General features: G+C 47.8%; 1 protein-coding gene across 1 annotated transcript in view; it reads left to right on the forward strand.

Moving 5' to 3' along the window:
* LOC140428374 (cadherin-4-like) overlaps positions 1–12,992 on the forward strand; it is a 1,038,564-nt gene that overhangs the window by 72,037 nt on the left and 953,535 nt on the right. The gene's annotated exons all lie outside the window — the stretch shown is intronic.

Raw genomic sequence — 12,992 nt, forward strand, 5'->3', positions numbered from 1 at the left:
GACGCATTGAAGATGTAAGTATGGGTCGCCTGTGGCTGGTACCACTGTCACTTCTCCATAGATATTAAGTCTCATGAATAGTGACTTGGAGTAGATGCTATGTTTTATTTTAAGTGAATATATGTCATGAGTTCGCTCTTCATCTCACTCTAAGAAACATTCTTCCACTCTGTTTGTTCTTTCTGTCTTCACATTGGTCCCTCTGCTTTTCATGCAATTTCTGCCTTGCTTTGATTCCCCCCCTCACTGGGATTTCTTCTTAAAATATTAATAGGGCTATTATTGTCATGGGCGGGGGGGGGGGGGCTCAATGGTCAAATCAAACTCTGCAGGCTGGACATTTGCTTGTTGGGGATCTGAATCACTTGATAATGTTTTTATAAGCTGCTCTATCAGCAGGGGAAAATCATGGCATAACTACTCTGCCAGTTTATAACTCGCTCTGTAGTTTACTGAGCTGCTTTGTCCAGGAGATACTGCCAAAGTCACCCATAAGCTCCAAGACCTTGATATGGAATCTGACAACCCCTTTCTTCATCAACATTCATGCATCAACAGGACACTCCAAAGCAACAGATTACTTTAAAACTGCAGCAGTATATGTTTTTCGGACCGGGAGTCATAGATTAATCAAAAGTGCATCAAAGTCATATAGCGATTTAAAAATAACTTATCACAGTGTTTTTCAAACTTTTGTTCTGGGGACCCATTTTTACCAACCCGCCAATCTTCGGACCCATGCCGGCCAACCATCGCGACCCATGCCGGCCGACCGTCGTGACCCTGCATTTTCACTTACCTTTAATGCGACTGGTGAGCTATCTTAGTCCTCACGATCTCACTTGTTTTGTCATTCAATGTTATATTTCTGTATGGGTTGTTCATCAGAGGTCCTGGAGCTCACATCACCACTGCTTTGTCCTGCTGTGGATTTTCCTGAGCCACTCTCTCCAGCAGATATAGTTGTGAGATCCTGGCCTGTTTATGTTTCTGGCCCTCTCTTCCTTATTACAAAACGATCCATCATTTTAAATTTTACAGTCCTGTTGCTTGTTTGTAGCTGAAAAAACGGAGGGATCGAAATCGCTCCCAGGGCATGTGACGCCAGTGTTCAGGGTGCGTGACCTGTTCTCTGCTGTCACTTCAGGCAGGAAGACTGCATTGAATTAAAAAAAGATCTTCTCCTGAGTCAGCGCGCTGGCATCAGGAGGAGGCGGTGTTTCTTACTGGGCTCCAGGCATGCACACTGATGAGCGGGCACGCATGCGCAGCGCCCCCGGGTTCTGAAAGCCGGGGGCAGCCGTCATTTTTAAAGCCGGCTGCTGCGGCCATTGCGCATTAATTCCCATGATTGGGAACATCGTGATGGATGACTCCGCAACCCTCCCAACACCAGCTCGCGACCCACCCGCAGGTCACGACCCCGACGTTGAAAATGACTGACTTATTAGGAAGTAATAGTAAATGACTTCCAAATATGCACACAATGCTGAGGTGGCCAATATGACTGAAGATCTTTCACCCAACACATGATTATATTATTGTATTTGCCAATGCACATACAAATAAAGCATATTGCACTGGATGGGCCCACAACTGTGCAATAACAGCTCTTTAAGTTAAATTGTGCACTATCCATTCCAGCCAATGGTCCAGTTTCTGCAGTGGGCACCATATGCAACCTTCCTGGCTTCCATAAACCTCGACTTCCCTCCAGACAGCACATCTGCCACCAGCTGGAATGAAAATACTGCCAATGTAGTGGGGACAGCAGAAGAGCAACAATGCCTGGAGTACACGTGGCATCTTGACCTGTGATGCTTATGCTTAGGACAATCCGTGACACGAACTGCAGATGAATGACTTGCATCTAGCACTCATGCTTGGGATGCACAAGCTGACCTCCATCTGTTTGTGGAGCCTGACCATTGAGCCTCCCTTAAAGTCGAGCTTCAATGCCCAATGAAAGAAGCAAGGAGCATCTCAGTGCTTGAGCCTTTGAATGTTGGATTCTTATGTGGTAGAGCAAAGAAGGAAAAAGCCCGCTAGTCCTCTACGATGGGCGCACCCTTGCTCCTGATGACTTCAATTCAAGATTGACCTCAGCATACTGTCTTCATTATCACTGGTAAGAATGTCATTAATAATGTTAACATTCTTTCTGAGTTGTGTTGGTACAATAATAAGTTGTGAAGAGGACACAAAGAGGTGACAAAGGGACATAGATGGGTTAAGTAAATGGGCAAAGGCTTGAAAAATGGAGTATAATGTGGGAAAGTGGGAAATTGTCTATTTTGGTAGGAAAAATAATAAACAAGCATTTTATTAAATGATGAGAGATTGCAGCGCTCGGCGATGGAACGTGGCCTAGGGGTCTTAGTACATGTATCACAACAGGCTAGTATGCAGGTATGGCAAGTAATTAGGGAGGCTAATAGAACGCTATCATTTATTGCAAGGAAATTGAATACAAAGGTAGGGAGGTTATTCTGCAGTATACAGGACATTGGTAAGGGGAGCTTGTGGCACAGGGTAGCATTGCTACCACTGGACCAGAAGCTTCGGGTTTGAGTCCAATGCCAAGACTTGTTGGTCTTGGAAGGAACATTTAGAACACGGAGCAACGAGCTGATAATCCACTCTGGAATTCTTTAACCACTTCCCCACTATTCGCCAAAGGGTAACAAAGTTGGGCATTGGTGAGACTCCATCTGGAATACTGTGAACAATATTGTTCTTATTTAAGGGAGGATGTAAATGCTTCGGAAGCAGTGCAAAGTAGGTGCACAAGACTAATACAGAAAATAATGGACATTCTCAGCAGGTCTGACAGCATCTGTGGAGAGAAAAGGGAGCTAACGTTCCGAGTCTGAATGACTCTTTGTCATAGATAATGTCAATGTGGAGATGTGGAGAGGATTTTTCCTCTTGTGGGCGAAGCTGCCTCCTCAGACATCCCTCCCTCGTCTTGCTCTGACCTGGATTGGAGGGGGGAGGGAAGCAAAACTCACACCTGTGTGAGACATAAAAGGACTTATTTAGGTATAGCCCTTCGCAGAAATTGGACCTGCCTGAGACACAAAAGAACTTATTTAGGTGCAGCTCTTCACATTGTGAAAGCACTCTCCGATACATGCCATTGCCTTAACCATGCGCTTCTGATGTAACCCCACCTTTACACTCCCTTTCATACAGTGAGCTGACAGCATGACCTCCACCAATACCACCGTATGCTATAGAATCATAGAATCATAAACTTTACAGTGCAGAAGGAGGCTATTCGGCCCATCGAGTCTGCACCAGCCCTTACAAAGAGCACTCCACTGAAGCCCACATATCTACCCTATCCCCGTTACCCAGTAACCCCCACTTAACATTTTTTGGACACTAAGGGCAATTTAGCATGGCCAATCCACCTAACCCGCACATTTTTGGACTGTGAGAGGAAACCGGAGCACTCGAAGGAAACCCACGCAGACACGGGGAAAATGTGCAGACTCCGCACAGACAGTGACCCAGCAGGGAATCGAACCTAGGATCCTGGAGCTGTGAAGCAACTGTGCTAACCACTATGCTACCATGCTGCCGAGATGCATTTACCACCATCTTTATCACCTGTTAATGGCAATTCACCAGTGCCAACAGACAGCTGTTCAGCATACCTGTCTATTTCTATGGCAGCGAAAGCAAGTTCCACTGAGGGAATTGGTTGAAGCCAAGCTGACCTATCCCTAAGTCTGGGTCATCACGTTACCATTCTTTGCCCTCTTCAATTGCAATGACAATATGATTTCATGTTAGCCTGATATATTGTGCATGCAGGGATATTTCTCTTTACTGTGTGTGTACATCACAGTGCTCACGTGTTCTGTTCTACATGGGCAGCTTACAATGCAAGTCTCATTGCTGTGAACGCAGCCCAGTCCATCAAGCGAACCCGTCTCCCATCTATTGATTCTGTCTAGACCTCCCGCTGCCTTGGCAAAGCGGGCAGCATAATCAAAGACCCCTCCTGTCGTGTTAATCACCCAGGGGTAACATGGACTGTAACTGGATGCAGTTGTACTTGAAAGTAGACTCCAAACTTTGATGTTAGTTCAATACGCTTTATTGAACTTGTTAAGCAGTGCACACAATTCACTGTGGGTTTGACACTCTACTAATCTAAGCGTGCTCACTATAACTAACTAGACCAGACTAGCTCTGAGCCATTTGTAGAAGATGCTAACTGATATATACACCCTGACTGTCACTCCAGTTGTCACCAGTGGAAAGAGGCAGAGCGTTGATGCCTGGTGTGTTTTATAGTGGGAAACCACCTTCTAGTGTTCTGCCTGGTGATTGGTTGTGTTCTGTCCTGTGTGTTGATTGGCTGTACTGGCTGTCTGGCACTGCCTGTCTGTATCCCATTCTGTGCATGAGTGCATATCATGACATCGCCCCTTTTTAAAAAAAAATGTATGTTCTTGGAGGTTATGCGACTGTATTTACATGTAGAACTATTTACATTAAATGGCAAATGGATGAAAGCGAGTGGATGAATATATACATGAGAGGTGTCTAGCGTGCAGATACAGACAAAATTTACAAGATAAATGTCTATAAGTCCAATCTTTGGGGCTTGCACCTGATCCTTGTCGACCGCCTGAGAGGTGGAGGTGGGGAAGACGTCACCTTGACAGGCGGGATTGCTGCCAGATTGGTGGCCTCGTGGTGCGAGGTGTCCGGAGGAGGCACGACAACATATGGAAAAGTTGGATCTGGTGGTGGGCAGGCAACTTTGTGCAGCGCCCTTCTGTTGCGCCTGACAATGGAGCCATCAGCCACACGAACTACAAACGATCTGGGAGCTGTCTGTCGAACAACAACAGCTGGAGCTGACCAGCCTCCATCAGGTCGCTTGATCCGAACAGCATCTTCTGGCGATAGCACAGGCAAATCGGTAGCATGAGCATCGTACGTCAGCTTTTGCCGGTTCCTGAGCTGCTGCACCTTTTGCAGCACTGGGAGGTGATCCAGGTCTGGTAAGTGTATGGCTGGAACAGTCGTCCGCAGGTCTCTATTCATGAGGAGTTGAGCCGGAGACATACCGGTGGACACACCCTGTACGCCAACAGCGTAAGGTTGAAGTCCGAAGCAGAGTCCGCAGCCTTGCAGAGCAGTTGCTTCACTATATGGACCCCTTTCTCAACCTTCCTGTTGGCGTGCGGGTAGTGTGGGCTTGAGATGATGTGGTTGAATTGGTACGACTTGGCGAAATTGGATCACTCTTGGCTGTGGAATCATAGACCGTTGTCACTCATGACAGTGAGTGGAATACCATGCCTGGCAAATGTCTCCTTGTAGGCCTTGATGACTGTCCTTGATGTGAGGTCTGACAGCTTCACAACTTCCGGGTAATTTGAGAAGTAATCTATGATGAGCACACAGTCATGCCCATTGGTGTGAAAAAGGTCAATTCCCACCTTGGACCACGGAGAGGTCACGATCTCGTGTTACTGGAGTGTTTCTTTTGCCTGAGCAGGCTGGAAACGCTGGCAGGTCGCACAATTGAGGGCAATGTTGGATATGTCCTGGCTGATTCCAGGCCAATAGACAGCCTGCCGGGCCCTGCGCCAACACTTTTCAACACCTAGGTGTCCCTTGTGGATTTGTTTGAGCACTAAGCTCTGCAGACTGTGAGGAATAACGATACGATCTAGCTTGAGGAGGATCCCCTGGACGACTGCCAGGTCATCCTTCACATTAAAGAACTGAGGTTTTTGCCAGCCATGTGCAAGCTGGTGCATTACACGCTGCAGAAGAGGGTCTTTGGCAGTCTCTTCACGAATGCTGATCACTCTTTCATCATAGGCCGGGAGGTTGCTGGCACACAGCTGCACCTGTGCCTCAATCTGGCGGATGAAGTCAACCTGTTCACAGGGCGAGGTGATGGAGCGGGACTGGGCATCCGCAATTATCAGCTCCTTGCCTGGTGTGTATACGAACTCAAAATCGTACCTTCAGAGTCGAAGGAGAATGCGCTGAAGCCTGGGCGTCATGTCATTTAAGTCCTTATGAATGAAATGGACCAAGGGTCTGTGGTCAGTCTCCACTGTGAATGTAGGTAGACCGTAGATGGAGTCATGGAACTTTACAATGCCGGTTAGAAGGCCCAGGAACTCTTTTTCTATTTGGATGTACCTCTGTTCGGTAGGAGTCATGGTCCTTGATGCAGAAGCAACTGGAGCCCAGGACGAGGAGTCATCCCTCTGGAGGAGCACCGCACCAATGCCGTCCTGGCTTGCGTCCGTGGAGATTTTTGTCTCCCTGTCCGGGTCAAAAAACGCTATTACCGGAGCAGTGGTGAGCTTTGCTTTGAGCTCGAGCCACTCTGCTTGATGTGTGGGTAGCCACTGGAATGCAGTGGGCTTCTTCACCAGATGCCTGAGAGCCGTGTTGTGTGAGGCCAAGTTGGGAATGAATCTTCCCAAGAAGTTCACCATTCCGAGGCAGCGTAGTACCGCATTCTTGTCTTCCAGGGCCTTCATGGCGTTAATGGCCTTGACCTTGTCCGAACCTGGTTGCACACCCTGCTGGGATATCTGGTCGCCCAATAACTTGATGGTTGACATGCCAAAGGAGCACTTGGCCTTGTTCAGCTTGGGGCCATTTGCATGGTCACGTCGAAAGACTTGTTTGAGATGAGAAATGTGTTCCTCGGGGGTCGTGGACCATATGATTACATCATCTACGTAGACACACACACCCTCAATGCCCTCCATCATCTGTTCCATGATCCTGCGGAAGATTTCAGAGGCTGAGACAATGCCGAATGGCATATGGTTATAACAGTACCTGCCAAATGGTGTGTTGAACATGCAGAGCTTCCTGCTGGACTCATCCAGTTGATCTGCCAGAAACCACGCGATGCATCTAGCTTTGTGAAGAATTTGGCGTGTGCCATCTCACTGGTCAGTTCCTCCCGCTTCGGAATCGGGTAGTGTTCCCGCATTATGTTCTGGTTAAGATCTTTGGGATCTATACATATCCGCAACTCTCCTGAGGGCTTCTTCACACAGACCTTCGAGCTGACCCAGTCAATCGGTTCTGTCACTTTGGAGATGATGCCCTGGTCTTGGAGCTCCTGCAGCTGCGCCTTTAAATGTTCCTTCAGAGGAGCCGGCACCCGGCGTGGTGCATGGATTACAGGCGTGGCATCAGGCCTGAGTCGGATCTTGAAGCAGTATGGCAGAGTGCCCATTCCATTAAACACATCCGGATATTGAGCAAGGATGTCATCAATGTCAGCCTGGAGATCTACATTGGAAGAAGACATGGCATGGACTCGCTGTACGAGGTTGAGTAGCTTGCATGTATGGGCACCGAGCAGAGATGCCTTATCAGGCTTGACGATTTCGAATCGCAGTGTGACATTGATGGTCTTGTTGGAGATGAATAGATGACTAGATCCTAGTGCAGTTATGGCATTGCCATTATAATCGAGGAGCTGGCAGGCTGGCGGAAGAATTTTGGGTTGCTTCTTAATGCGGTCAAAATCAGCTTGAGAGATGAGATTGGCAGAAGCACCAGTGTCCAGCTTGAACTGGATGCTGCATTGATTTACGTGTATGACAGCACTCCATTCGTCCGCGGAATCCACATTGAGGATAGATAGGCGTCTTGCTGAATTTGAGGAGGCATATTCACATGTAGTGATGATGCCCACACGATAGGCAGACTCCAGGCAGTTGTCCTCTGGATCCATAGTACTACCAGGATCAGAATCCAGTAAACCTTGCTGTACAGATCGAAAGCGCTTGTGTTGGAATTGGGATCGCTGGCTCTTGACCGGTGGTGCAGACCTGCACAAGGCTGCATAATGTCCAGGCTTCCCGCAATTTAAACATCGCCTGCCTTTTGCAGGGCATTGCCGCTTTAAGTGGGTGGTGCCGCAGTTTGGGCACGTCATGACGTTGACGTTGTTACGCTCCATGCGTCGTCGCACATGGGCAGTGTGGTCAGCCGACATTCACACCTGCGCAGTTTGGTTTTCGGCCGCTTCGTTCTCCCGTTTGTGTTGCACATGTGTGGGGGCCCGGGAAAAGCGCGAAATGGCCACTTTCATCGATACTGAGGCGCTGCATCCGGGCGATGGCCTGCACACTCTCTGCCTCGTGGGGGGCAAGTTTTTCGTATTCTGCCGATTTGAAACGGGAGTACCTATTTCTCGCATGCTCAAGCAATATATACGTCTCGATTGCGACTGGCAGGGTCATGTGTTTCATTTTGAGGAGTTGCTCCCGCAAGGTATTGGAGTGCACCCCAAACAGAATCTGATCCCTGATCATGGAATTATCGGTTGCACCATAATTGCAGGACTGCGCTAATATATGGAGATGAGTTAGAAAGGATTGGAACGGTTCATCCTTACCCTGAAGGCGTTGCTGAAAGATATAGCACTCGTTTGTTTCGACTTCACAGTGGCTGTCGAACTTCTCCAATTTGGTCATGTCCTGGCCATCGGTAAAATTAAGTTGAAAATCTGGATGGCTTGGTCTCCCACAGTTGATAGGAGCAGCGTGATTTTTCTGGCATCGAACGCATCCTCGAGGTCAGAGGTCTCAATGTCGAGAAGGAACCTTTGCTTGAAGACCCGCCAGTTGGCGCCGGGATTACCGAAGATCCATAGCTGTGGAGGGGCCTGGATCTTCTCCATGCCGCTGGAAGGCACTTGCTGGTCATCACGGAATCACTCGAGGTAAACCACTTAGAGATAGTAGACTACTGGTACCATGTCGTGTTAATCACCCAGGGGTAGCTGGTGGATTATGTCAGCCAACAGGGTACAGATTGTTAAATCACACAATCTGAGGCCAACAAATGCATCTCTGAGGTGACGAATGTCAAGTTTGCCAAAGCTGGCACTTCTTTGCATTTTACCACTCAAAAGGCCCATCAGAATGAGAGTTCCTCAGTTGTGATGTATCAGTTGGATTTCCACAAGTATAGGGGATCATAACTTGCATACATGTGGCAATCAAGGTGCCCTCAGATCACCCAGTAGTATGCATCAGTTAAAAGGAGTCCCATTCCGGCAATGTGCAACTGATATGTAAAGATTGACATACATCCTGCTCACCTTTCCTTCCCTGATAAGGTCAATAAACCTCTTTGTGGCAATGTATCCAGGAACGAGGTTTCATGCTCCTCCTGCTGGCAACCTCTAGCCATGTCTGCTTGTTCTTTGCAGCAGGGTTCTTCCTCCCACCCTGCCTTTTGTGTAGTGAACCTTTTGTGTCTCAACTTGCTGGCTCTGTTTTAGCGTTTTGACTGTACTTCCACTCTGACACTCACAGGGTGCCTTTTATACAGGGGAGCTGAAACAGATGGTCGCGGGTCACCAGCATGCCCATCTGCTCTAATTGTTCGGGGTAGCCCAGAAGTCAGAAATAAATACTGGGGCTGAGTTTAAAAAAACAACTGGCATATGTGAGGCTGCAACTTCCAGGTTCTCAATGCTAACCTGGCCTCCTCCACAATAGTTCGGCAAGTAAAAATTGAACCTACAATCCCTTGCATTTTATTGTGGAGCAAGATTAACTACCAAACAAGAGACAGTGGCGTGAAATAACACCTGGTGGTTTTTTAGTTGTTACCAATGCTACCATTTGAAGTGTTGGGTGCTCTGAGGTACAGCCGAACCAACACGGTTGCGATTGGTACAACGCAGTTTTATTCCATTTAACTATTTATACATCAGACTTGGTACTCAGCACATTTTGACGGTGTGAGTGTCTTGCTATGAGGTCCTGGCCCTGTGCTGTCTCCCGATGGACTGCCCAGGAAGTGTTGTGTTTCTTGTCTTATACTGTGTCTGCTCTTGTCTGTGGTTGGCTGTCGCGTTATGTGTGCTAATTGGTCCGTTGGTCTGTCTATCATTATGTATGTGTTATGATGCATGTTTGAATATCATGACATCCTCCCTTTTTTACAAGATTATGTGCCTTCGTGGTTATAAATATAAATGTGTCCTGAGTGCAGCTAAAGGTGTGTGTGTGTGCGTAATATTTACACCATGTACATGGGGCTTAACTATATACAAGGGACGGTGTCAGGTGTGACATGCTAACGAGGTTGTACCATAACAAAAGAAGAACAATGTTGAAATTTGGAACGATCAAACGAGGCCTGTAACGATAAAACAGTGGTTGCAAAAGTTTGACGTGTGAACAGTCTCATAAGTCCAGTCTAGTAGGTGGGCGACGAATTCGGGTTGACCGTTAGGGTGGCACTCCATTCATCGCCCGGATTGATGGTGTTGACCCGGTTCGCATCAATGACCGCAACCCGGAAGGCGCCTTGGTCATCTGTGTCATCGGTTTGGATGTCGTGATGTGGAGGCTGAATGGTCCGCACGTTCCTGCGAGGTTGTCGGAGATGTGGAAGATCAACAGGTTGAGCCGCTCGACAGTAAGCAGCGTAGTGGCCCATCCTGCCACAGCGTAGGCATTGTCGGGTTTTTGCAGGACATTGCCCTTTTAAATGTGCAGCTCCACAGTTGCCGCATGTCATGGCGTCATGGCATTCGTTACGCCACTGCGCATGCGCAGTTTGGTCTTGCGTCGGGCGCGCCTGCGCAGCACGTCCCTCAGTGTTGCCGTAGGTTTTGGCGCGCACAAACGCGGGAGGCCTTAAAAAGCGTGCGAAACGGCCGCCCTCGTCCGGGCCGGGAGAAACTCGATTACCTGGACGCGTTCACCCTCGTGGGCAACCTGGCTTGCTGATTCAATTGCGTGGGACCCCCTCCGTGCCGATTCGGTCGCCTGAAATTGGGCATAGGGGCTGGTCGCATTCTCATGCAGGACACAGGCTTCAACTGCAGATGCTAAGGTCAGGCCTTTAATTTTTAGAAGCTGCTGGCGTAGGCCACTGGAGGCAATGCCAAAAACGATCTGGTCCCGGATCATGTACTCTGAGGTGGTGTCGTAACCACAGGACTGCGCGAGTATGCGGAGGTGCGTCAGGAAGGACTGAAAGAGCTCATCCTTACCTTGCAGGCGCTGCTGAAAGACATACCTCTCAAAGCTCTCGTTGACCTCAACGTCGAAGTGCTTGTCGAGCTTGAGGAGGACCGTGTCATACTTAGCTTTGTTCTCGCCTTCCGCGATCACCAAGGAGTTGTATACATCGATGGCGTGCTGACCTGCGGTAGTGAGGAGCATGGCAATCTTTGTTTCGTCCGAGGCGCCCTGTTTGTCATTGGCTTGCATGAAGAGTTCGAAGCGCTGCTTGAAGAGCTTCCAATTTGTTCCCAGCGACTTGCAACGGCTGCGGTTTGTTGCGGGTGTCCATGGCTCAGGATGGCAGATTTGCCGATAGGTATCGATTCACTCCTGGTACCATGAAGTGTTGGGTGCTCTGAGGTACAGATGAACCAACACGGTTGCAATTGGTACAACGCAGTTTTATTCCATTTAACTATTTATACATCAGACTTGGTACTCAGCACATTGTGACGGTGTGAGTGTCTTGTTATGAGGTCCTGGCCCTGTGCTGTCTCCCGATGGACTGCCCAGGAAGTGTCGTGTTTCTTGTCTTATACTGTGTCTGCTCTTGTCTGTGATTGGCTGTCGTGTTATGTGTGCTAATTGGTCCGTTGGTCTGTCTATCATTATGTATGTGTTATGATGTATGTTTGAATATCATGACACCATTCTCTGCTGAGGTGGGACATCAAAGTATAATATTTTCCTTTTCCAGTTATATATTGGAGAACACTCTTGATTATGGTGCATCTCCCTGGATTGTGTAAAATCATTCAGTAATAAAATAATATTTCGACTTACAAATGCTTCTTTTAATGAATTACCTTGGAGTTGCTTCCAGATAGTAACCATTCTGCACCTACAGACATCCTAGGAATGGCAATGGATGAATAACCAATCAGTCTGTATTTATTTGGTGGCATCTGTCAGGGTGAATATTAGCCAGGATATCACACCATTCTTCGACATGGGGGGATTGGGATTCTCCGGTCCACCAGCTGTGTTTTCCGGCACAGCGCACCCCCGCTGGCAGCAGGATTCTCCGTTCCCGCAGTCGGCCAATGGGGTTTCCCATTGTGGCCACCTCACGCCGTCGGGAAACCCGCGGGTGTGGGTGTGCTGCCGGCGGACTGGAGGATTCCGCCGACGGAGGGGGTGTTTCGGATCAGAAAAGGGGTCTGTGCCGGAGCTTAACTACTTAAAAGCCTTGTTAATGGCTTGGATAATCAGATCAAATGTACAGTTGTAAAATTTGCTGATGCCATAAAGATAGGTAGGAAAGCAACTTGAGAAGAAGACAGAAGGCATCTGCAAAGGGATAGAAATAGGTTAAGTGAGTGGCCAAGGAATGAGCAGATGGAGTATTATGTGGCAAAATGTGAACTTGTCCAATTTGGCAGAAAGAATAAAAAGGAGTATATTATTTAAATGGGGAGTGATTGCAGAACTCTTGAGGTACAGAGAAATCTGGGTATCGTGGTACGTGAATTACAAATTGTTTGTATGCAATTACAGCAAATAATTCGGAAGGCAAATTGAATGTTGTTGTTTAGTGCAAGGGGATTGGAATATAGAAGTCGGAAAGTTTTGTTACAGTTCTATCGGGTATTGGTGCGACCACATCTGGAGTATAGTGTATAAGGTCTCCTTATTTAATAAAGGATATAATTGCATTAGAAACAGCTCAGAGAAGGATAACTCAACTGATTCCTGGAAAGAGGGAGTTATCCCATGAAGAAAGATTGGACAGGCTGGGCCAGCGTCTATTGAAGTTTAGAAGAATGATAGGTGATCTTATTGGATCAGGTAAGATCCTGAAGGCATTTTACAGGGGAGCTGCTGTGAGGATATCTCTCCATGTGGGAGAAGCTAGAACTTGGGGATTCAGTTTTAAAGTAATGTGACTCCCATTTAAGATGGAGATGAGGAAAAATCTTTTCTCTGCGGGTCATGAGTCGGTGAACT

Source organism: Scyliorhinus torazame, chromosome 8, assembly GCF_047496885.1.
Source record: "Scyliorhinus torazame isolate Kashiwa2021f chromosome 8, sScyTor2.1, whole genome shotgun sequence".
NCBI classification, from domain to species: Eukaryota; Metazoa; Chordata; class Chondrichthyes; order Carcharhiniformes; family Scyliorhinidae; genus Scyliorhinus; species Scyliorhinus torazame.